The sequence below is a fragment of the Canis aureus genome, chromosome 15, assembly GCF_053574225.1.
Source record: "Canis aureus isolate CA01 chromosome 15, VMU_Caureus_v.1.0, whole genome shotgun sequence".
In the NCBI taxonomy this organism is placed as follows: Eukaryota; Metazoa; Chordata; class Mammalia; order Carnivora; family Canidae; genus Canis; species Canis aureus.
In genome coordinates, this window is record NC_135625.1 from 30,403,533 (window position 1) to 30,427,105 (window position 23,573).

Consider the following 23,573-nt stretch of genomic DNA (forward strand, 5'->3'; position numbering starts at 1 on the left):
TGAGTTAACCATATCTCTGCCTTTGGTGAGTCACAGTAGCGAACTAATTGAACCTGAGGAGGGGATCATGGGAACTTGCAGTTTATAGCTGATTAACCAGAAGCACAGGTGACAACCTAGACCTGCTATTGGGATCTAAAGGGGCAGTGTTGTGGGGCGCAGCCCGTAACCGGTGGGCTCTGAAGCTATCTCCAGGTAGAAATTGGAGTTAAACTGTAGAATCCCTACCAGGCGCAGACAATCTTCAGTGGGGGGACCTCTTGCACACATCTGGTGCCAGAAGTGTCGTAAGTGGGGTAGCAGTGTGAGAATAAGAAAGTAACATACTGGAGGAAGAGTTTAGTTTTTCCTGTGCAACTACCATATTATATTTGTTAATGTTAATGAAAAATGTCACATGCTTTATAGCCAGTGTTGTTATTAATCATTTTTGGTACATAATTAAGTTGCGTTTCTGTATCTTAAAATACTGTTTATAGGATTTCACTTATTAATTTTAGAGAGAGTGGACATGAGTAAGGCAAGGGGCAGAAGGAGAGAAAGAATCTCAAGCCGACTTTGCACTGAGCTTGGAGCCCCATGATGTGGGCTCACAACCCTGAGATCATGGCCTGAGCCAAAATCAAAAGTGGATGCTTAGCTGACTGAGCCACTCAGGTGCCCCTGTATCTTAAAATATTTTTTATCATTGAGTATTGGTATTAGAATCTCATGTGCACAACTAACTGTATTTGGTAGTTGTCTTGTGGCCAGAGAGAATTAATGAAGTCTCTCTGTGTCAAACTATAATAAGAATTCGGGCATTGTCCCTGTTTGATATGAATTTAAGTAGTCTTAGAGTGTAAATGTTACCTAGAGATGCTCTAATATCATTCTGTAATTTTATAGGCAATTTTACGAATGAGGGAATTTGAGCTCAGAAAGGTGACATTAACTAGTTTAGAATCATGATTTCGTGGAAGATCTAGATCCAGAATCCAGGCATGGGTCACCACATGCCTCCTGGATAGCAGGCCCTCCTTGAATGTAAGGAATAAGTGAATGACGTGTACATGATCTGATCTATATGTTGGGTGTCAGAATAAGGGCCACCCAGGATATTATGATCTAAAGGAAGAACTCAGCCTTCACAATGCAAAGAGGTTGCAGATGGTAATTTTAAGGAGAGTAAGAAAAATATTTTGATTTACCTTTAAAAGCTCTGACTCTACTTTCTCTAAAATTAGTTGCATCGATAGCCATTGCAACCCTAACAATAGTATTAGGAATATGTTTTTATAGATGGGGATCTTATTTTTTTTGGGGGGGGGATCTTATTTTTTAAATAGCTTCATTTCATAAGCTGTAGTGTGTTAGCTCTAAAAAAATCAATTAAAATTATGTTTTGATCCTTTCTTGTTTGGTTGGTTGAATGTTAGGCTGTCATTTATTTATTCTTATTGGTGGTCTAACAATCAGTGCTGCCTAGAATACGGCAAGTTTGCTAATAATGCTAATTAAATTACATATTTAGTTTTTTTTTTAAATCATTGATCATCCACCTTGATGTTGGCCTGCTCATTATACCCCAGAGCCCAGAAATATGCTTCTTTTTTGTACATCAAGTATATCCACTTAGCATTTAGAATTAGCATGGGTTTAGTTCCCTTTAGACATTTTCTTTTCAATTGTACAAAAGGACGACTAAAATAACCAAGATTCAAAAGACTTTTTATAGAGCAGATATAATGAGCCTGATTCTCTGACTCACAGGTCACAGATGGATCCTACTGTCAGGCTAGCTAGAAAGGAAGAAAGGTAGAAAACAACTTTTTCTTGCCTACTGGTCAGAAACAGGAAGCCACCTTATTTTTTCAGTTCCTGGAGCATAAGGCATACCTGAGAACAGAGCTGTTCCCCGAGCCCCTGTGATTTCCTGGCCTACTCCCTTTTCAGAGAAGCTTTTGTGAAGTCACACAGAAGGCTGCAGACCCTCAAGAGCCAAAGTTCTAGAACAGCCACCAGGCAAGACTTCTCTTCATTTGCTCTGTAGATAAGAGGGGCTTCTCTGGGCTCAGGGAATTTGTAGGGTCTTTGTGGTGATCATTTCAGACAAAAGAGTTAGTTTGTTGTTACTGCTTATTCCTATTAATCTCTTTTAGGGTAGGGTTTGGGATTTTATTTTTTTATTTATTTTTTAAGATTTTTTTTATTTTAAAGAGTGGGGGGGAAGGGCAGGGGAGAGAATCTCAGGCAGACTGCCCGCTGAGCACACAGTAGGGCTCCATCTCACCATCCTGAGATCATGACCCTGAGATCAAGACCTGAGCTGAAATCAACAGTTGGACACTTAACTGACTGAGCCAACTGAGTGCCCCAGGCTTGGGCTTTTAAGTCAAAGTAGAAGATCATGAGAAGCAAAGGACCAAGGACCAAGGACTGAAAGACGGACTTCCCCAAGATCTATAACCAGCTAGTAGCAGGGTTTGCATTTATTCCTCTTTTTGCCGAATCACCTTTCCCTTCTGTTTCTTTGCAGTTTCTAATCCCTATTAGTTGCTTAGTAATTGTTCCTGGTTTAATGTGATTCAATTAAGTTAATCATCATACCCAAAATATGCCCTATGCTAGTCCCGATTCTCTGTCTCACATTGCTGTTCCTTAGGACGTTGATTTATCATTTTTGGATCACAATTTTCCCCTTGCAACTCTATTGCTGTGTTGTATTTACTACTGTACAGAAGACATATGAGGCCAATCTAACTTTTCACTTTATTTGTAATCTTTCTTTTTCCTCCTGGACACATGTAGTACTTTAAATTCTATTCCAGAGCTTAAAACCCCCCATGTCATTTCCAGGTGTAGCTCTGTCTTCATGAATTTTACCCAGTAATCAGTATTTAGTATCCTTTAAATATGTTAAATTAGGCTCTCTTTTTTTTTAGCTTAAGAAAGTTGTATTAATGCGCACTGGGTGTTATATGCAACCAACGATTCACTAAATTCTACCCCTGCAAATAATAATACACTATATGTTAACTGAATTTAAATTAAAAATTAGAAAAGAGAAAGTTATATTATTCCTTTTAATGGTTATTTCTACTCTGACCTTATGTTACCTCTCTGGATTTTCTACACATTTCAACACATGTATCTAATGTGTCATTTTCCATGTCTTCAATGTGTTCTGATTCTTCTGGTCTAGCTGAAAGGACAAAGAAAAATTTTGATTTACTAATAACAGACATTTCAAATGTGGAGATCCAAGATCTTAGAGAGAGGTAGTTGGAAGTACAATGAGCAATCTCAACAGCAAATTTGTGTTCTGTCCATTTCTTCTCTATATTTTATGTGACTACTTATGCCAATATTAAGCCCCAATTAGTCTTACGTGGCTTCTGCAGTGCCTCCCTTCCTACCCAGTCGGTCTACTAGTATTAGGAACAAGGCCCTTCTATGCCAGTTTTGGTTTGCATTTGTGTCATCTCTATTGTTTACCTGGCAGCCCCAGTGATCAAGCAAATTGACTCATAGAGCAGAGTACCTCCCAGTTGTTTATCTCCCAGCATCCCTCGAGGCATGCCCTTGCCTCTTATTTTCACCCTCTCAGTTACAGGGTAAAAGTGGATTCTTCTAGGATTTTTCTATTTCATTCCTAGACACATTGCTTTTTCCCAGAAGGGAGTTACGGGCTATCTGATCCCATCTGTATTGCTTCTAGCTGAATTTCTTGACCTTTTTGACATGGAGAGAACACCTTTCTCTAGTTTGCGCAATTGGCAAGGCAGGCTTTACAGATGTTTCTGCAGACATGAATGAAGTCTTACGTGTCCTATATGATGCTTTCTCCTCCTACATATTACTGCTGATGGAATCTCTTCCATGAGGTTAGGCATACAAAATGGGATCTTCTGATTTCTCTTTGCCATATAAATGGAATGAGTAAGTAGATGAATGAATGATAAATAGGTGTTAACTAGGTGAAGAATGGAGCGAGACATTTTAGGCAGAGGGAATAACAAAAATTTACAAAGAATCTGAAGACAGAAAAGGTTATTTTTAGGAAACTAGTAGAAAGTCAGTATGGCTACAGTATGGTAGGTGAGGGTATGATGGTTCACTTTATGTGTCAACCTAGCCAGGACATGATACCCAGAGGTATAGTCAGACATTATTCTGGGTGTCTTCCTGAGGGTGTTTTTGAATGAGATTAACATTTAACTAGGTGGTCTTTGAGTTAAGTAGATTTTTCTTCAATCAATTTAAACCTTGAATATAACAAAAAGACTGATCTCTCCTGAGCAAAAGGCAGTTGTGCAGTAGATGGCTTTCAGAGTTGACTGCAACTATGGCTCTTTCCTGGCTCTTTAGCCTCTACCCTGCAGGTTTTGGACTTGCCAGTGTCCATAATGAGCCAACTCTTTAACATAAATCTCTTTTTCTGTATAAATATATATGTAATCGTATTGATTCTGTTTCTTACAGAACTATTACAGAGAAGAAATATGGGTACTATGGTGGATCATTTATATACTTTATTCAAAGAGTAAGGATATGAGACATGATCTGATGTGCATTTTCCAAAGATCTTCTGGCTTCAGTGAACAAATCAGATTCAAGATATTTTTGGCAATGGACTGATGTGCATGATAGGGGAGACTCAAAGGTCACTGGCTTATGTAACTGGATGGATAACACATGTCATTACAGATACATGGAGGCCATGGGAGAAAGCTCTGGAGCACTGGGGATTATGAATTTAGTTTATAACATGTTAATTTTGACATGCCTGTGAGGATGTTAAGAAGATAGCTGGATATGCGGGTATGGACCTAAGAGATGAAGTATGGACTGGAGCACTTGCTAGACCTAGAGTTTTATATGCTGTTCTGCACTTAAAGCCAACAATGAAAAATATGTCAAAAGTTCATAGAAGGCCTTCAAGTGAGAGATTCAAAATAAAATCTATAGGAAAGGTCATATCAGTGGTTCCCAAACTTCTAGATACCACAGACCAGTAAAATTAAGACAGATAAACAATTGGGGAATTGGTATAAACTTGCCAACTTTTGTCAACTAAAGACATTTTTTAAAAATACTACCCACTGTTGTCATAATGTCAAAGAAAAATATTTCCTACTCTCTCCCTCCCAAAAAACATCCCTGTATTAGGTAATTCTCTTAAAAAGGAATAAATTTAGCTTTACGAAGCAATATCCTTTATATTATTTTTCTGTAAATCTGTGAAAACTTCATCTCACACCAGTACTGTGGGAAAATGTTTGGCAAGAAGTGGGATACAGGACTTGGGATATTTCAGCTTCATGAATAAAGAAAGATGAAAGTTGATGTGTTCATTAGGTTCTTCTTATAACCTACATGCAGCTTCTGCTGCCCCATCCCCCTTGTCTTTCTGTCTTTGTCCCTCTTCTGCCATTTGGCTCTACTACAAAGCTCATTGTGTCCTAGGAATAAGTAAGTCTAGCTCAGGACCCAGATTTCCTTCCTCACATCTCTGAAGGCCAACTGGAACTATGGGAAAGCTCAGGCCCCGCTAGCTACATCATTGAGATCTAGAGATGTTAGAGCAAAGGAAAAACCCCCGTGACCATGGACCAACCTTACTGGGTTTTGTTCACCTCCTCCAGAGGCTATTCACACACTCTGGGGTGTGGCACTAGAGCAGAACATCAACTTATTTGATGAACAAATATTTTCAGAGTCCCTCCTATGGGCTCGCTGTAGTGTTATGCTGGAAATACAGAGATACAGGACATGGCTCTTTTTCAAGAAACTCAAAGGTTAGAAGGACGTGCATGCTGTCCAGGGCCAAACCTCCTGTAGGCCTGTTGATCAGAATACCAAATTGCCCTATCTGGTGGTTGGTAAAGCCTGGACTTCCAGGCCGATTGTTTAAAAGGTAAGTTCATGAATTTCCCACCAATGTCATGACTGGTGATTTTCTTTTCCCACCCAAGACTCCTACTGAGGCACCTCTGTGAGAACTGTGTAAGGTGGTGGGGAGGTGAGCCCGCTCACCTCATTGTCTATATGTCTGTTACACAGCCTCATTAGTTGTTTGAAGCAAAACAAAAGTAAAAGCAACTCAACTCCTAATTGTAATTCTTTCCCGTTGTGATCTTGGACCAGCTGTTTATTGCCTGGTGCAGTTCATTGGCAGTCAGTAGAGTTGGCAAGAATACTGTACACTTAGTAAGAATGAAAAGGATGGGGTGAAGGTCAGCCATCCCAGCCACCAGGGAGGCCTGCTTTAGCCCACAGCATTCTGGCCCAGAGCCACTGGCACAAGGGGAGGAGATTGAGGTAGAAGACCTATTGCTACAACCAAGTCCTCCTTGTGGCCAGTGCCCAATAGAAACAAAATACACTTTTGGAAAAGGTTTGGGTGGAGGAGGGCACTTCCAAGTTGGGAAGAGAGGCCTATACTCCCATGCTAATAGTGGCAGTGACCCTAGCTCCTTCCTGAGCATTGTGCCAGCTGCTGTGCTATCACAGCCACTCTCTGAAGTCCCAGGGTCCCTCCCCATTCATCCCATGGGAGAGGAGTCCCCGCAGTGGTGGCTCCTCCCCTCCAAGGACTAGCACCACATCTAGACTTGCAGCAGGCAGCTAACACAGAAATGTTCATTAGCACTGTAACCCAGAACATGCTAGGAGGCTTGTGAGGAGCCTGTTACAGTGCAGATGCTGTCATGATCAACTTGTGGAGCTGGTCAGTTATGCCCAGAGCCCTGGCTCTGGAAAGAGGCCTGAGCTCTTTGCTAGTGCAACAGGAGCAAAGGGTGATCATGATGATGTCTCCTAAGCTGCAGCAAATGAAAGAACTGAAAAGGTCGAAAGTTAAGGAGAATATACTTGTCCCTCTGGGAGTGTGGATGGGAAGCCCTTGTGCAAAATGAGCCTGAGCTAAGGAGCCCAGGACTTGCAGCTGTGTCCTGGAAGTGAGTGGCTGGTGACAGTGTGAGCTGGGCACCTCACCATCGGGTGCCCACAAAAGCCCCCAAATTGAAGCAGTGGTGGCAGTAATGTGCTTTGCCTGGTAGAGTGGCCTGTTGAGCGCTGGCATGGCTCTTCCCCCTGAGAGAGGAGACTGTGCCTGCAGCTCTGAGATCTCCAATCCACAGGCTTTCTTACCCCAGTGGGACCTTTGCCTATGTGGCTTGAGATGCTCTCTGCTGATAATGAACGAGGCACCAGAGAGCAGCATCGCTACTCAATTGTACCTTTATTCTGAATCTCTTTTGTACTTTCACTGGCCCTCAACCCTGGACTGGAGTTTTGAGGTCTGGCCAAGCACATGAGAGAAGCAGATATATAAAGCAGAAAACTTTTCGTTCTGCTAAAAGCTGAATTTAGAGACCCACACCTGCTTTCATGGAGCATGTACCAGTGACACCTGACCCAGTCTGAGATGAACAATCTGAGGCTCTTACCTGCCATGCTGAATTGTGGGGAGCAAAGAGAAGTTAGATGGGGGCAGATATGAAGGAGAAAAGCATTCCAGGCTGAAAGACAGTATGGGCAAGACCGTGGAGCTTGGGGACCAGTGACAGAGTTTCTCAGTCTTTATTTTCCAAGTTGGTAAATGCATCCCAAGACTCTCAGCAGTTTTTAGAGAGAATTGTCTATTAATGCATTCAGTCGTTCAATAGACATTTATTGAGTGGCCACAGAGTACAAGGCAAAATGCATTAAAAGATTAATAAAGCTTATTCTCTGTGCTCAAAGAACTCAGTTTAGCAAATATTATTTATCAAGAGACAGGTGCGATGATAGAGGTTAGAACAAAATGTTACAGGAACATGAAGAATGGAGTGATTACTTGTGATTAGGCAGGCCAGGAAAGCTTTGCAGGGGAAGAGATTTTGAAATTATAAAATAGGATGGGAAAGGGCCATTTGTATTGCCAAGATGTTTAAATACATCCAGACTTATTTTAGTTTGCCCTATTTGCAAAAATGCTTCAACCGCTGAGATGCCTATAAATTAGATGCTAATTAATGAAGTGAAAATGATGTAGGGAACAGATCCAGATTTATTTTGGATGGAAATTGAGCTCCTTGCGAAAGTCAGGTTATGCAAATAAACTAACTGCCTTTATAATTGTAAGAGAATTGGGAATGTTATTTAAATATGTTAAATATATTCTAACAGATAGTGAATATTTATAATGCCAACTCATTTTCTCCTCAAGGTAATATATAACATGACGCATTTCTAGCTCTTTTTTGAAATAATTTTCTCCTCAATATTAATGTTTTTCTTCTCTTATGCATATAGTATACTTGCTATAGCGATTTTCTCAAAAGTGAGGGGTTCTACTATGCTTTTACTTCCTGATCTTTCTTTAAAAAAGATGTTTCTATTGAGTTATAACATGCAAATCTGCACAAATCTTAAGTATGTGGGCTAATTAATTCTTACATATGTACATGTTCATGTAACTATCATTCTAATTAAAATAGAAAACATTTCTAGAATCTTTGAAGGCACTTTCATATCCTCTCCCAATTAATATCCAACCCTGTAGAGGTGACTACTTTTCTGGTTCTATCACTGTAGTTTAGTTTTGCCTGTTGGTGAACTTTAAGTGGAATCATACAGAACACGGCCATTCGGGTCTGGCTGCTTTAGCCCGACATTAGTATATACTGCTAAATAAATTTTCAAAATTCAATGATTGAAAGTCATAGCAACAGTATAAGAGACTTGGTATTCTCAGCCTTTTTAATTGTAGCCACTCTGTAGAGTGTATCACAATGTATCTCACTGTGGTTTTAATTTTCATTTCTCTGATGACTAATTATGCTGAAAACCTCTTCATATGCTTATTGGCCACATGTACATCCTCTTGTGAAATGTCTATTTAAATATTTTGCTGTTTTTTAAAAGTTGGATTGTCCTCTTTTTGACTGTAGGAATTCTATTCTAAACATGGATTCTCTGACAGATAAATGTGTTGCAAATATCTTCTGGTCTTCAGCATGCCTTTTCACTCTTTTTATGGTGTCTTGTTTTTGTTGAAAAGAATTTCTTCACTTTAATGAATTTCAGATTGATCAATTTTCTCTTTTGTGGTTAGAGCATTCCATGTCCTCTTAAAGAAATGTTTGCCTCCTCAAGGGAAAGATTATAATAAATGGAAAAAATGTTTTAACATTTCTCAGAGAACGCTCAAACCTGCGTGAATACCAATTTAGATTCCGACTTTGAGACCCATATTCTAAGACATTGTTTTGGAACATCCTGTAGATAGATAGAAAGAGCCCCAGAAACCAACACCAAAATGCCAGTATGGAATGATTCCATTTTTAAACCAAATGGGCGAGGAGTTTTGACTTTAGAGGACAGTTACTAGAGATACATTGGATATGTATATATTTTTGCAGTTATTAGAGAAATATTATATATTAAATAAATATATATAATATATATTACATAAATATTTTTGCTTTCTTATATTTCAATAATATGAAAAGCTTTGGGGGGGGGGAAAGGTTGTGAGATGAGAAAATCAATTCACTTGAAAACATTAGAGCAAAATCCTTGTCCTTCCTCCCCCTAAATGCCCGATTTGGAATACCAGTCTCTCCCCTTGACCTACTTTTTATCACCATTTCAGCACACACACACACATACATAAAGAAGATCCTAGTCCCAAGGGAAGAACACGACTGAGCTATTTATAGCTTCTGAAACTTGCTCCAACTTGACAGTTCACAAACATAACAGATGGTCTATAATGACTGAACTATTGTTGGATTTGTCTACAATGGTTAATTACACACTCATTTCTTAAAATATAAGATACATGGAGATTCGTTATTCTCACCAAAGGAATATAGTCATACTCTCATATTTAGTAAGTCATGTCATACAGTTTTATGGATAAACAGATTTGAAATAATTAAATATATTAAAATACAATTACCATTTGCCACGTTGAACATACATTTTCCAATTTTCAAATCTTTTGTAAAGCTTATAAGGTAATAGCATGCCTTTATTAAGTAATACTCTCAAATTTCTCTCTCCAACAATGTTCCAACTAGAAATTTTTAAAAAACATACTAAGCTTATATGCTTTACTAGAGTTGGAGCAAGTCACTGAGATGTTTGAAACTATATTTAAAAATTTGGCAGAGAAAAAAATTTTGCAGAAAGGCCTTCCCTCAATGTCCAGACTAAGAGCATTCATAATGCTAAGACTCTGTTTTCTATTTTTTTAGGTTTATTTTTTTATTTTAGAGAGATCATGGAAGGGCAGAGAGTGGGAGGAAAGGCAGAGAGAGGGAGAGAGAGAGACAAGCAGACTCCCTGCTGAGTGCTGAGCCTGACAAGGAACTTGATGCCAGAGCCTCCAGATCATGACCTGAGGTGAAATCGAGTTGGCCACTACGTTGACTAAGACACTCAGGCACCCCTAAGATTCTGTTTTCTTGAGTTAGATCTTTTCTCAATTTGTCATGATTATTTTGGGGGGAAAAATCCAGTGCAAGAATATTAAATTTAAGATATTGAAAATGAAGATACATTCTTCTTTGTTCATTCAATTTTTTAATTCCTCATTTACGAACATGTTCACATATGAACAGTAAATACAACAAAAGGGTACATGGCTTTTGTAGAAGGGGTTATGGTGGGCCTCACATGAAGAAAGCTAGTTCCACTTAGGGCGTGAAGGGCTTTAGGAAGTCTTGATAAAGTCATAAAATAACTCGAAAGATGAGTAGGCTTTTCTCTTCCCCTCCATGTCTGCTCTTATTCCTTTTTTTTTTTTTTTTCCCAGTTGTATTCTTCACACTTGATCTCTTTTCCAAAAATGTTTTTGTGGATGTCTTATCACTGGTGCAGCCAGTGGAAGTGGAAGACAATATCTGGAAGATTCATTTGGTCTCAGTCCTGCAGAAGTCATATCTGACCCTGGGCTCAATGTCAACAGATCACTCACCTATAACAAAGTACTTAAGATACTGCTTAGGAAGGATGCTTGCAGGATCTCAGATTAGAGAGATCCCTTGTATTTGTAGGAAAGCTCTGGAAGCCTCACTTGGGTGGCAAAGATACAGAGAATTCAGTCATCCTTGGTCTGGCTTTGAAATCCTAACAAAGGTTGGGTTTGTAGTTATTCATTCTGAGTTTGACTGTTCCTTTGTGTTCTGAAGTACCTCCCATTCTGTTCTTTGTGGAACAGGACTGCAGTTCAACTAGCAAGGAATCCAATAATGCAATTTTGAGCAATTAGATAACTTCAGGAGTTTTAGTTCAATAATTAGGATGGACATCAAATAGAGTCCAGTTTAGTTGCTCTTCCTCAGGTCCCGTCAACAACGGTACTGTTTTCAGGGAGGACTAGTTCTCTACTATTTTTTTTTTTCTGTTGGACTTTTTCTGAAACTTTATAGCTAATTGTTAAACAACATACACAGCAGAGTTATTCTGATAACTAATTTGTCTATTTACAAAAGAAAATGAAAGGCCGCCTGGGTGGCTCAGCAATTGAGCTTCTGCCTTCCACTCAGGGCATGATCCCGGGATCTGGAATCGAGTCCCTCATTGGGCTCCGTGGAGGGAGCCTACCTCTGTCTGTGTCTCTCTCTCTGTGTGTCTTTTATGAATAAATAAATCTTAAAAAAGAAAGAAAGAAAGAAAGAAAGAAAGAAAGAAAGAAAGAAAGAAAGAAAGAAAGAAAGAAAGATGAACTATGAAGAGAGAAATCTGAACGAAAGAAATTATGTATTATTCATCCAACAACAACAAAAAACCATCTTCATTATTTCTAGCATAATGTGCTAGACTCATTAATCCTGCCAAGTTATTTTTATTTTTAATTCTTTCCCAAAGGGTTATGCTTATTTTTTCACATTGTATCAGCCACATTTCCTACTTCAAAATTATTTCTCAGTAGTTTTAAATTTGGAAGACATTTGTATTAGGTGAGAAATAATTTAGGATTTTTTTAAAGTTTGAGTCAATCAGCAGGAAGCAAGGAGGAAGGGAGTGAAAGAGGAAGAGATATGTGTGTGTTATCTTGACAGATGCAGGGATCAAATACAGGGGAAAAAGAGGCATTTTCAAGAAAAAATTACAGTTATAACAGGCCTTTCTCCAGTAGGTATTTAAAACCTATAGATCTTCTTATGATATAGTATTGCCTAGATCTGGGATAGTAAGCTATTAGAAACCAGTCTCTGATCAATTCCCTGTGTGAAGGCATGTGGACTAATGTAGAAACCTTATAGTCTCGTTTCAATTTGCTCAAATATGTCTTTGTTCAAAATATGTCTGTGTTTCTATTGAAAGTCATATCTCACTCTATCCTTTTATGTTGCCCAATTTCTAGCTCAGTGACTGATATTTAGATATTTGTTGAATGACTAATAGAAAGCAGAGCAGGAAGAAAGCAGAGGAAAGGAGAACCAATTCATTAGGGTTTTCCTTCTTATACCACTAGCAGTACCAAATAACTGACTTTTAGTTTAAAGCTCTAGTGGGGCAGCCCGGGTTGCTCAGCAGTTTAGCGCCGCCTTCAGCCCAGAGCCTGATCCTGGAGACCTGGGATCAAGTCCCACATCAGGTTCCCTGCATGGAGCCTGTTTCTCCCTCTGCCTGTGTCTCTGCCTCTCTCTCTCTCTCTCTCTCTCTCTCTCTCTCTCTCTGTGTGTGTGTGTGTGTGTCTCATGAATAAATAAATAAAATCTTAAAAAAAATAAAGCTCTAGTGAATGCAAACAAAATTCTATTAATGGGTAGCAGACCCTCCTTGACAATGTACAACTGGGCAGAATGAGAAGCAGTAGACATGACTTCTATAAGGGAATATACTACTTCTGATTTTGTCAAAGTGTTGGAAGGAAACATTATATTAATAAATGCAGACTATATTGTTAATTATAGGCTACTAGGCTGCCAACCTTTTGAGAAAACCTTCATATCTTTTCAAAGAAATTACATGGAAGAAATGTGTGAACTTCTATTGCCTTTTTTACTCTGGATAACATATATTATATCCCAAAATAAATAAGTTTCAGACATTTTGCAAATATTAATCAATATTTCTGGATCTTAAGTGAGAACTTTAAAAATCAACCTCTCTTCACAATGCATTCATCTAGAAAGGCTGTGACCTCCATCTGGGCAGAAATACACATTTGGTTTTAAATTTTTCTTTTTTTTAAAGATTTTATTTATTTATTCATGATAGTCACACAGAGAGAGAGAGAGAGAGAGGCAGAGACACACACAGGCAGAGGGAGAAGCAGGCTCCATGCAGGGAGCCCGACGTGGGATTCGATCCCAGGTCTCCAGGATCGCGCCCTGGGCCAAAGGCAGGCGCCAAACCTCTGCGCCACCCAGAGATCCCTGGTTTTAAATTTTTTAAAAACGTTTCCTCTTACCTTGACTTCTGGGATCCTCACTTTTTCCTACCATTTTGACTATTCTTTCTTAATCTCATTTGTAGACCCCCTATATTTCTCCCTTCTCCCTTTAACTCTGACATGGTCTAGGCTTATGTCCAAGGATTCTTTCCTTCTTTTTATGTTCTCCCTGTAAAAGTTTCACCCACTTCTCTAGTGTCCTCTGCCTCCAGTGTCTCCAGATCTCTATCTTGAGCCCCAAACCCATTCTTGATCTCATGAGCCTTACAGTTGAGCTTCTGGGTGTCCATGATGCAGATTGTAGAGGTTCATGAATCATGGTTGAGTCATCTGGTTTAAGATCTTGAAGAAGGAGTGCTGTGTTCTAGTCAAGGCCCCTGATGAAGCTTATGGTAGAGACAGTCTGCGAAGCAAAATGGTGTGCAACAAATTGTCTACTGATGAAATGATATGAAGGTAGATAATGTTTTCTAATTAGTTTCTGTAATTGAATATGATAATTAAAACAAGTTATTTTTGGTTTTGCTAGTTATCAATTGACTACTCTCCATTAATCTGAATTACAGTGATTTGTATTTCCAGTATTTCCCTTCAAAAGTTTTTATCATTTTTTTAACTTATACTGAAAATGCTGTACCTACAAGGCCTATGAAAAATAAGCTGAGGACATCGTGTTCCATCATAAAAATGATGTACAAACTTTAATTTAAAAGATAACTCTTTCATTCCAAAGCTTTAACAGAATGATACTCAAAAAGAATTTTATCCATTTAAATTCAGGTCATTGAAAAAAGTTCAATAAAGAACATTTTCTATCTAGCATTTTCATTAGGTTAATAGTTCAGCTGGATTTCTTCCATTTTAAATATTGATCCTAGTATCCTCAGATATGTTTAGGTATTAGCAATCCTGATACCATATTTCAGGTGACAAATTTCAGGTGGATTTAGAATTAATTAAAGGACTGTATCCCCTACCTCTCTATAAGGCTTGTCCTTAACATATTCTGCAGTTCCTTCCATGATCAATAAATTCAATCTCCACGAGGCAAGGGCAAAACTCACAATTCATTTATCTTCACCAGGAGATAAAAATTTCTGGTATAGTCAGTCATCCATGTTTGTTATGCTCTCTGTTTCTTTATAAATTGCCCTGTAGTGTAATTGAAGTTTGGTCCCAACAGTACATCATAATGGTTCAGAACATAAAGTCTGCAATGAGCATCTGGTTCCAAACTCAACTCCTGCTTACTCATTGAGTGACCTCGAACAAATTATTTAATGTGTACAAGCCATTGTTTCCTGACCTTGAAAATGATAATTAACATATGCTGTTGTGAGAATTCAATGAAGAAGCATGCATGAAGTACCTAATGCAAGGCCTGAAATATGTAAGTCTGTAATAAATGGTAGCTATTATGATTATTGCTATTATTTTTTAACACAGGAACCAGTGGTCATTATCCTCGGTGACTGCAGTGGTAACTGCACCAACTACCCTCTCTCCAGCTTGCAGTTTGGGAGATGGTCCACATAAATCCAACCTGCCCTGTAGAGAAGTTTGGCCTGCTTCCGAGTTTGCTTAGATCTGCACGAATCACAACAGGTTCATTCATTCTAAAGCTATTATTACTGAGTGCAGACTATGTTCCATGTATTAGAGGAGGTGCTGAGGATTCAGGAGTCAGCAAACAGATGGTCTGAGACTTGACTGAGGATTTTTGCTTTCAACCATGATGGAGTACCTGGTACCAAACTAGTGCTAATACCTCAAATTAGAAATCTGGTTAAAATCCATGAGTAACTGGTTTAAGGTACTGACAGTAGGCTGTGTAGAACTGTTATAGAAGGGAAAGAGAAGAGAACAAAGTGACCACAATGACTGCCCAGCTCTCTGCCTGGAGGGAAGGAGTATCCAAGTGGAGAATGGAGGCGTGGTTGAGCTGAAGAGACAAGGCCTGTGCTCAAGGAAGTTGAGGCAGTGGGAATTGGCAGGCAGAGTCCTGGAGAAGAGAGGTGTACACAGGGCAAGAGCTCCAGGAATTGGCAAGTGGATCCCCTGGAGTGTTGAGCTGAGTACAAAGCTGTGCACACATATGATGAGACTCTACAAAGGTAGCCTCTATACATTATGGAAGGAACAAGTAGGGAGTTAGAAGCTGAACAAATCCTGAAGCTTACACAGGGCCATGAGACGTTTGAGTTCCAACCAGCCAGAGATACGTTGCTGAGCATCTGAGCATTCAAGAGAGACCCCCCCAAAAAAGCCACACCTTAGAAGAAGGGCTAGTCCTGAGTAAAGACTATTCTAGAACCATCCCAACTTAAATATAAGAGCTTAAATATAAGCTTCAAAAAGACCAAGTTGATCCACACAAGACACAGTGAAGAACTCCATGGTCATTCATTAATAAGTGAATTGAGGTGAGTTTCCAAAACTGTTTTAAATAGACAAAAAATACCATCTCTAAGTCCAGTTGTTTTGCCGATGGTTCTGAAAGAGAATTGATGTACAGAATTCTCTGAGATCTGTCCCTCTATCATAGAACTGTTTTTCCAGGAAGAGTAACATAGCTGAGAAGCCTGTTCAGTCTTTCTAACCAAAGATATATACGCGGGATCCACTAGACTATCTCTGGGCACATTTGACTCACAAGCTCATTGAGAGATATTTTTTAAGAATTTATTTACTTGAAAGAGAGAGCGAGCATCTGGTTGGGGATGCAGAGGGAGAAGGAGCTCCCTCAGCAGGGAGCCCAATGCGGGGCTCAATCCCAGGACCATGATCTAAGGCAGATGCTTAACTGACTGAGCCACCCAGGCCCCATCCCTTAAAAGATATTGAAGCAAGGCCTTTGCTTCATGAATAAATAATCCCTCAGGATCTGAGGGCCTGATGCCTATCCTCTAATAGCAATTGGGGGTTTTCTTTATGGCGTATTTTATATAATTTCAGTAAACTGTGCTGCATAGAAGAAGAAGCCCTTCTAGGGTGTGGCTTTTTGGGGGGTCTCTCTTGAATGCTCAGCAACATATCATAGAGAAGAATAAACAACTAAAAAAAAGATAAAAGACCATCATGTGCCATTGTATTACAGAACAAAGGCAAAACAAGAATCCGATATTGCCAGGAATCAGATGTTGAAGAACAATTTTGAGTGAAGAAGACAAGGTGGTACTGCAGGAATCATTCATTCGTTCTCAGCATCTGTCCACTGCCCTCTGAGGCTCCTTTCCTCTCTATGCTCTGTCATTAAATAAGAGGAGGGTGTCCATGCAGAGAGAGGTCTGTGAAACACTTTATAACTCAGGCCATTAGCCAAAGTCAAATTAGCACTTGGGAATGCTTGCAGCCACACATGAAAACCTTCCAGTTCAACCAAACCAGGAAAGGGCTGTTCTCCCTGCAGAACATCAGCTACCGAGCAGAGGGTAAAACATGAAAACAAGCAAAGATGTGCAGGCTCATTTCCTGAAGCCCTCCGGGGACGACCAGCACGCTAACCAAATTGAAGACTCCCATCTGGAAGAGATTGCCAATAACAGTTTTCAAAAAATCATGTCTACAAATAGAATATGTATTTAAGAATAGGAATAGGAAGTTAGATTTTAAAAAACCACTTGAAGATCTTATATATGACCTTTTTTTTTTCTTTTAAATATTTTATTTATTCATGAGAGACACAGAGAGAAAGGAGAGGCACAGGCAGAGGGAGAAGCAGGCTCCATGTGGAGATCCCAGTGCCAGACTCAATCCCAGGACCTGGGATCATGACCGGAGCCAAAGGCAGATGCTCAACCACTGAGCCACCCAGGCGTCCCTTATATGACCTTTTTAGGAGACAAAATATGAACAGCAATGGAAGAAAAGTGTTTGGTTATCAGAATAAATAAAATATATAAAAAGTTTTTAAAAATCCACTAATGGCATAGTTACCTTTTTTATTCTAGAGTCTTGTAATAAAACCATTTAAAATGATATTTGGTTCGCTTTTCCTACTAAATGCTTCTTTAAGAAATTTCCTCCTCAAAGCTAAAGATCCGAAGGAATTTGCAAAGTGGCTATTTACAATTATTGAAAAGGCATTAACTTTTTAAAAAGCCTTTGAAAACAAAAGACATGAAGACCCAGAAGGATTTAGAGAGATTGCTTCTCAGACAGAAGGGAAAAATTAATGAGAGAGGTAAGAAGGAGCCACCTATTCTCTAAGTGCCCAGCCCAGGCTCCTGTGTGCTGATGTACTTGTCACCCCTGACATCTTGGTCTATGAAGTGCTCCTGTTTTGACCAGCTTGACAAGACATTCTCTTCATTTTTGTCTTGCGTCCCCACAAGCAATCTGTCAATCTCTGCTATAGGTTCTTCTACCTTGATCCATGTGAAAACTCTTTCCTTCCTGGGAAACACATATTTTTCTCTTTGGTCCATGCTCTAGACTCCAACTTAAAAAAATCAAATTCCATGAGTATTGTTATGTTTTGGATTTTCCTCTCTAACAGTGGCATCTACGAGGTTTAAACTATGTGTATACAGTGTGTAGAAATATTCTTAATGAGTAAAAGTGGTGGAACGATAGTTTTAACCTCAAGATGCTTTGAATATTCTCATCCTGGTGGACAATTCATCCAAGATGGCTAAGACGGTTGGTCCTTTGCTTTCCCTTTAGGTAGAACTCTACCACTTACTTTCTAAATGAATGGTGTGTGCAAGTGCTTGGCAGATGTGATAGACCTCACCAGGACAACTCTTCCCAAGGGAAATTGACAGCTCAGCAAATTGAGAGTTTGTGTTAAGAGCATAATAACCCTTAAGCTTCTTTCAGGTTCTATAAGTTACTCAGAGTTTCAGAGAAGGAATAATAAATCCACTATTTTATTAGTTCAAAAAGGCTAACCTACAAAATATGTATTTTCCCTTCAAATTGTTCTCTGGCTGCCACACAGTTTGGCATGATCAAATTGCTTATGTGGCATTTGGGTCAAGAGCTCTGATCAAGATGATGTCAGTTGGGGCTAGCTTCCGGCCAACACACAACAGGTCAAACCCTGGAAGGGTCACACCCTCTCTTCAAAGTGTCTCTCCCTCAAGACCGGCTACATAATTGGAGGAGCTCGGTGCAAAACAAACACGTGGAGCCATTTGTTGGAAAATTATTAAGAATTTCCAGACAGCGACAGCAGAGCATGAAACCCATCCATGGCAACTTCCAAGCCAGCTGCACAGGTTGCACACTCGTGATAGCAGTCAGGCGCCTCCTGTCTCCTTGCCCTGTCCTTCCGTCACTGGGACTGATGGGTCCTCTCTCTAGCTCATTTACAACAGAGTGAAAGTAGTTAGAACCTTCAAGAGGTAGAGTCTTCCCAAGCTTAGTAATCATATCTCCCAAGTTAGAGAAAAGAAAAAGCCTCACTCTGCTTGCAGATCTGATGAAAACAAACTCCATTTCTGAGTACGGGCTATACAAAATTCTTTGCCTGAAAGAGTCCACAATCATTTTAATGAAAGTAGTGGAATAGAGGAATGAGAGGAGTTGCTTTTTGGGTTTCTTCCAGCTTTTAAGTTTCTAGAACTCCATAAACCTGTGTGAGTATACTATATGCTTATTCTATCTCTGGGCTCTAATTGCTTCAATAATAGGAGAAACACATCTACTGTGTGTAGCAAGCCATTGTCTCTTTCCTTCAAGTATATTAATACAAGTTAGAAAAAAATTGAGAAGGAGTCTTAAGAAACTATATGAGAACCAGTCTGGTCCTGGTGGGAGGGGTACAAGAAAAGCAGTCATGGTTGAGGGATTTATTTCTCTGATGGAAGATAACTCTGTATTGCCCTAAATGTGCCCAGCGGATTGCCTAGGGCTCCAAGATAAAAGGACTCCATACTCAAATAAGACTAGGAAATGCTGCGTTAGGGGCGCCACATTAAAGTTTCCTAGATGGCCTGCAGCTTACAAAGGAAACAAAAGCACAGAGAAAATCTATAACCCATTCATTTCCACTTTGTATAACCCAGTTTTGCCCAAACGCATTCATCTAATCACAGAACTCTTTCTTTATGTAATAACTATTAAAATCCTGGCATTGAGAACTGGCGTGGAACGAGCATGCTTGGGAAATGCTGATTTAATGAGTCTAGGGAGACCGTAGGAAGGGAATTCATCTGTTGAGCACCTTCTAGATTCCAGGCACTATTTTTTGCAACTGACCTCCCTAACTCAATGAATAGAACAACCAGCCTCCAGAGGTGGTTCTCAGGATCCCAATGTTGTATACAAGGTGAATATGTGAAGTAACTTCCATGGAGCCACAACTTCCAGTGGTTTGGGATTTCGTGCCAGTGTCTGATTCTGGCACACTAGGCCCCTTCCTCTAGAGCACTCCAAATTTACTAACAGCAAGGAGAAAACCCCATAAAGCATGCTCTCCGTTCTGAAGATTGAGTCTTACATAAGATACGTGGAATTTTCTTAGCAGATTTTTCACAAATGAAACAACACAAATGCCTTTTCCTGGGGCCTACCATCTGTTGTGTGGCCCAAGAGATAAATCTTTTCACAACAACGCGAGGCTGAACAATTGTACCAAATAACTAAGGTGCAGAATGCAGCATACCTCTGTGGAGAACCAGAGCTGATGAGCTGGTCCGAATAGTGTTACATTAAACGAATACCGAGAATGTTCTAAATCCCACCCGATGCATTCTAGAGATAAATGTGTGAGGAGCTTAGCCTTTAAAGGAGATTTACAAACATTTATTAACCAAGCTACCAGAGGCAAAATGGACTTTCAGGTTTACATTAACTTCGGCTCACATCCTGATTTATTCCCTATTCTTAAAACTGAAACAAATTTGCTCTTGAGCTGCTTTTTCATTCTGTCTGAATAATTCAGTGTTTTATACTTGGTAGCTCCTCCAGATTTTCAGGAAACACTCAATCTTTAATTGGTGAATCATTGCACATACTAATATTAAGGCAAGTGGTCCATAAATAAAGCCAATGTGGAATTGAGGCTGCGTGGAGTAGACACTTGTGAAAGCAGACAGAGAGAAATAGAAACATCTGTATGGTAAGATGGGGTAAACTAAAGAGCCTGCTTGGCCCAGACCTTAGAGGGAGGGAAGACCCATTCAGGGAAAGCCCACTTCATGTCAGCACTTGAGGGGTAAGCAGGGATTAATTAAAGACACGTGGGGGGCTGGCTGTAAGGCAGTCCATGTGCAAACACTGCCACATAGCTGGTAACTAGGACCCGAGATGATAAGAGTAACCACTTCTCCCAGCAGCTGTGGGGTCTGATCACCATATCAGGGAGCAGCACCCCTTCCCTGATGCGGGTGTTAGGGTAAAAAAAGTAGCAGTCACCCATGCAGTACTGTTCCCCAAAGAGCCATAGTAGCATGAGGCACCACATCAGAGACCAGCAAGGGGTCGAGATGAGAGGGACAAGAGCCAGAGAAGCTCATCGTGGAACGCATGGGAGAAGAAGCCCCTGAAAGTTCTGAGAAAGAGGTGAGAGGATTCTTGAGGGTGGCTAATTTCTTGGCAAGCTTCCATGTGGGACTACACCAGAAGTGGGATTCGCTGTGATGGTGGCAGGCTGAGGGGGTCCTTCCGAAAATGAAACGCTGTATAAACATCTAGTTCGGGTTGTATTGGCTAGACTGGCTATTGCTTGTGTCTCTCCAGGCCCCACTGCTCTAGCAAAATCCTCTCCACCTGACCATCGTTGCGGATACATGACCCACGCCGGGCCAATCCCAGTGTGTCATGCCCGCAGGTGACTGTGACTAGTACAGGTGTGAGCACATCACCAAGACTGAGTCGATTAGAATAGATCCTTGAATTGATTTGAGTCTGCATTCAAATAAATAACAAAATGTTTATAATATACTTGGGGAAATTTAAACACTGGATATTTAATGATATTAGGGGATTATAATCAGTGTTTTATGTGTGATGATAGTATTGTCCTTATCTTTTAGAGGTACACACAGGAACTTTTAAGGATGGAACGACTTGAAAGGTGATATGTGAATCAAATGATAAGAAAAATTCAAGGAGATGAGGGTAGATGAGACAAAATTGTCCATGTTGAAGCAGGATGATTGGCTCTAACACTATTTTCTCTACTTATGCCAATGCTCCAATTTTTTCATACATATGAAAGAAACTCTTGAGATTTTATCTACTGAAGCTGAAGGAGAGAAGTGCTGTTTCCTCTGAGATCACTATGCTCAGACCTGCCAGCAGCCATGTGCTCCATCCCCAGACAGAGCCCATCTGTATTAAGCGCTGAGACCTTTCCTGCAGAGGGAGCTGGAGCCAGTGGACAGAGAGAGAGGCTGCTGACTCATAGGTGGCTTCCCAGGATTTTATTGATTCACCTGGAGAGCTGATCACCAATGAAGCTGATCACATACGATCCCTTTGCATCAAATGTACACTTCTTTATGTCAAGAAATGTAGGTATCTGTGCGTAGAACACAACATGGAGGCTCTCTATATAGAATCATGTAACTTTTTCTCCCAACATAATTATCCAGACACTATTTACTGAATAACTCACAACTTTCCTACCAGTTTGATATGGCCTTTTTAATCAAATCCCAAATACCTAGGTCTGTATAGGCCACCATTCCACCATTATGTTCTTCTGAGCTGCACGTTTTCACACGAGTCCCCTCTAGGTTAGCTATTATGCCATACAGCCTGCTGCAGAATCTGAAAGTGCAAGGTCCTCTTGGAAAAGTTATGCTCACTTCTCAGCATTATTCAGTATGTTAATCTTGTCCAGTTTTTTTAAATTCCACTGAGATTTAGACTATAGTTGCATTACCCACGTACACCGATTGTTTTGGGTAGGAGGCGATTTAAAGGGCCTGGGATATCTTAGTAAGCTTTCTGAAAATTGCAGAGTCAGAATTTATATATTCTAAAAGCCTAGATATGAGAATTCAAAGTGCATAGTATTTCTGATTTTCTTTCTGGTAAAAAGACCTTGTAAAATTCTGAGTTCTTTATTTGATGTTTGTAGTCGATTTTTTGTTCAGAGTTCTCCTTTACTTCCAGTAGCATGGGTAATGCATTTTTGTTCCACCACTATTTATCTGAAAAGCATTGATCTCCACTTACTTCTAATGTAGATTTTAATTTCTGACAGATTTTATCAAAGCCAGGTCCTGTATTTTTCCTTTGAGTGGCTTCTATATTCCAGAAAAGGCGAGCATATGTTTGGGAATTAGGCTCCCCCTGCTGGCAGATTTAGCACCTTCTAATGCATCTCAGGTCTTTACAAATCCAGTTCTGTTTTACAGCATCTTGGACCTAAGAGATTGAAGTGTTTTCTAAATTCTCTCTAGGCAGTCTGCATCGATAAGATTTATTGACGTAAAACTTAGAAGACCGTAAAATTAATTCTAAAATATACAAACCAGGAACTATGAAAGAGGAGCAATCACTATAGTTTGAAGACCGTTATGTGCTGGTAAATGTTTAACAGCCAGTTCCCTGACAAGCACTGATTTGTAGCATTTGCTAATGTTTGCAGTGTAAATACTTCCACCATGGTCCATTCCACCAGGGCTCATTTCATTGGCTACCGATGCGAAGTCATTGAACGTGAAGCTAGGTAGAGATGCTCATAGTTGGCTCCCACAAGTTGGCTCCAGTACACTGCCACTTGGAAGATGTGGGAAGGCTTGCTCTCCATCCTATACTCTGCATAAGATATGTGAGAGGAAAAACAAAATTAGGTGCTTTACAGTTAGATAAATTTGAATTCAAATCCCACGCCACTGCTTTCTGGCTCTAGGCATTGTGTTCCTGGGATTAAGCATTCTTGACTCTGAAATGATTTGATAATACCCACCTGGTAAAATTATTGTTAAAAGCTAAGTAGGATGATGTATATAAATCACCTCAACAGGACATGGATTTTTGATAAAATGGCAAGTTAACTCTCCACAAAGACACAGAGGAGGAAGGACCGTCTGGGTGAGAGTACAAGATAACCAGACACAAAGATGCTTAGCATGCGCTGGAGTTAGGGCTGGCATTCATATTTGATGGCAGAGAGTTTGTAGCTGCTTAGCTCACTGGGAGGAAGTCATTCTGATTATAATTAAAGATACATACTGGAGGAATATGAAGCAGTAATAGCAGATAAATAATACTGTATTTTGGGTTTGATTGCATA

General features: G+C 39.8%; 3 long non-coding RNA genes across 6 annotated transcripts in view; 2 read left to right on the plus strand and 1 right to left on the minus strand.

The window, feature by feature from the left end:
- The window catches only part of LOC144284435 (uncharacterized), a 44,186-nt gene extending 42,229 nt beyond the window's left edge, over positions 1–1,957 (minus strand). For all 3 annotated transcript variants that reach the window (XR_013352790.1, XR_013352791.1, XR_013352789.1), the window contains exon 1: positions 1,879–1,957. This is a non-coding gene — a long non-coding RNA (uncharacterized LOC144284435). The remainder of the gene's footprint in view (positions 1–1,878) is intronic.
- LOC144284437 (uncharacterized) overlaps positions 1–23,573 on the plus strand; it is a 93,281-nt gene that overhangs the window by 44,156 nt on the left and 25,552 nt on the right. The window lies entirely within an intron of this gene.
- On the plus strand, positions 1,634–5,326 carry LOC144284436 (uncharacterized). Of its 2 annotated transcripts, none has more exons than XR_013352792.1 (2): positions 1,634–2,004; positions 4,465–5,326. It is a non-coding gene; the product is annotated as an uncharacterized LOC144284436 (long non-coding RNA). The 2 variants fall into 2 exon arrangements; XR_013352793.1 differs by lacking the exon at positions 1,634–2,004 and adding an exon at positions 2,106–2,463.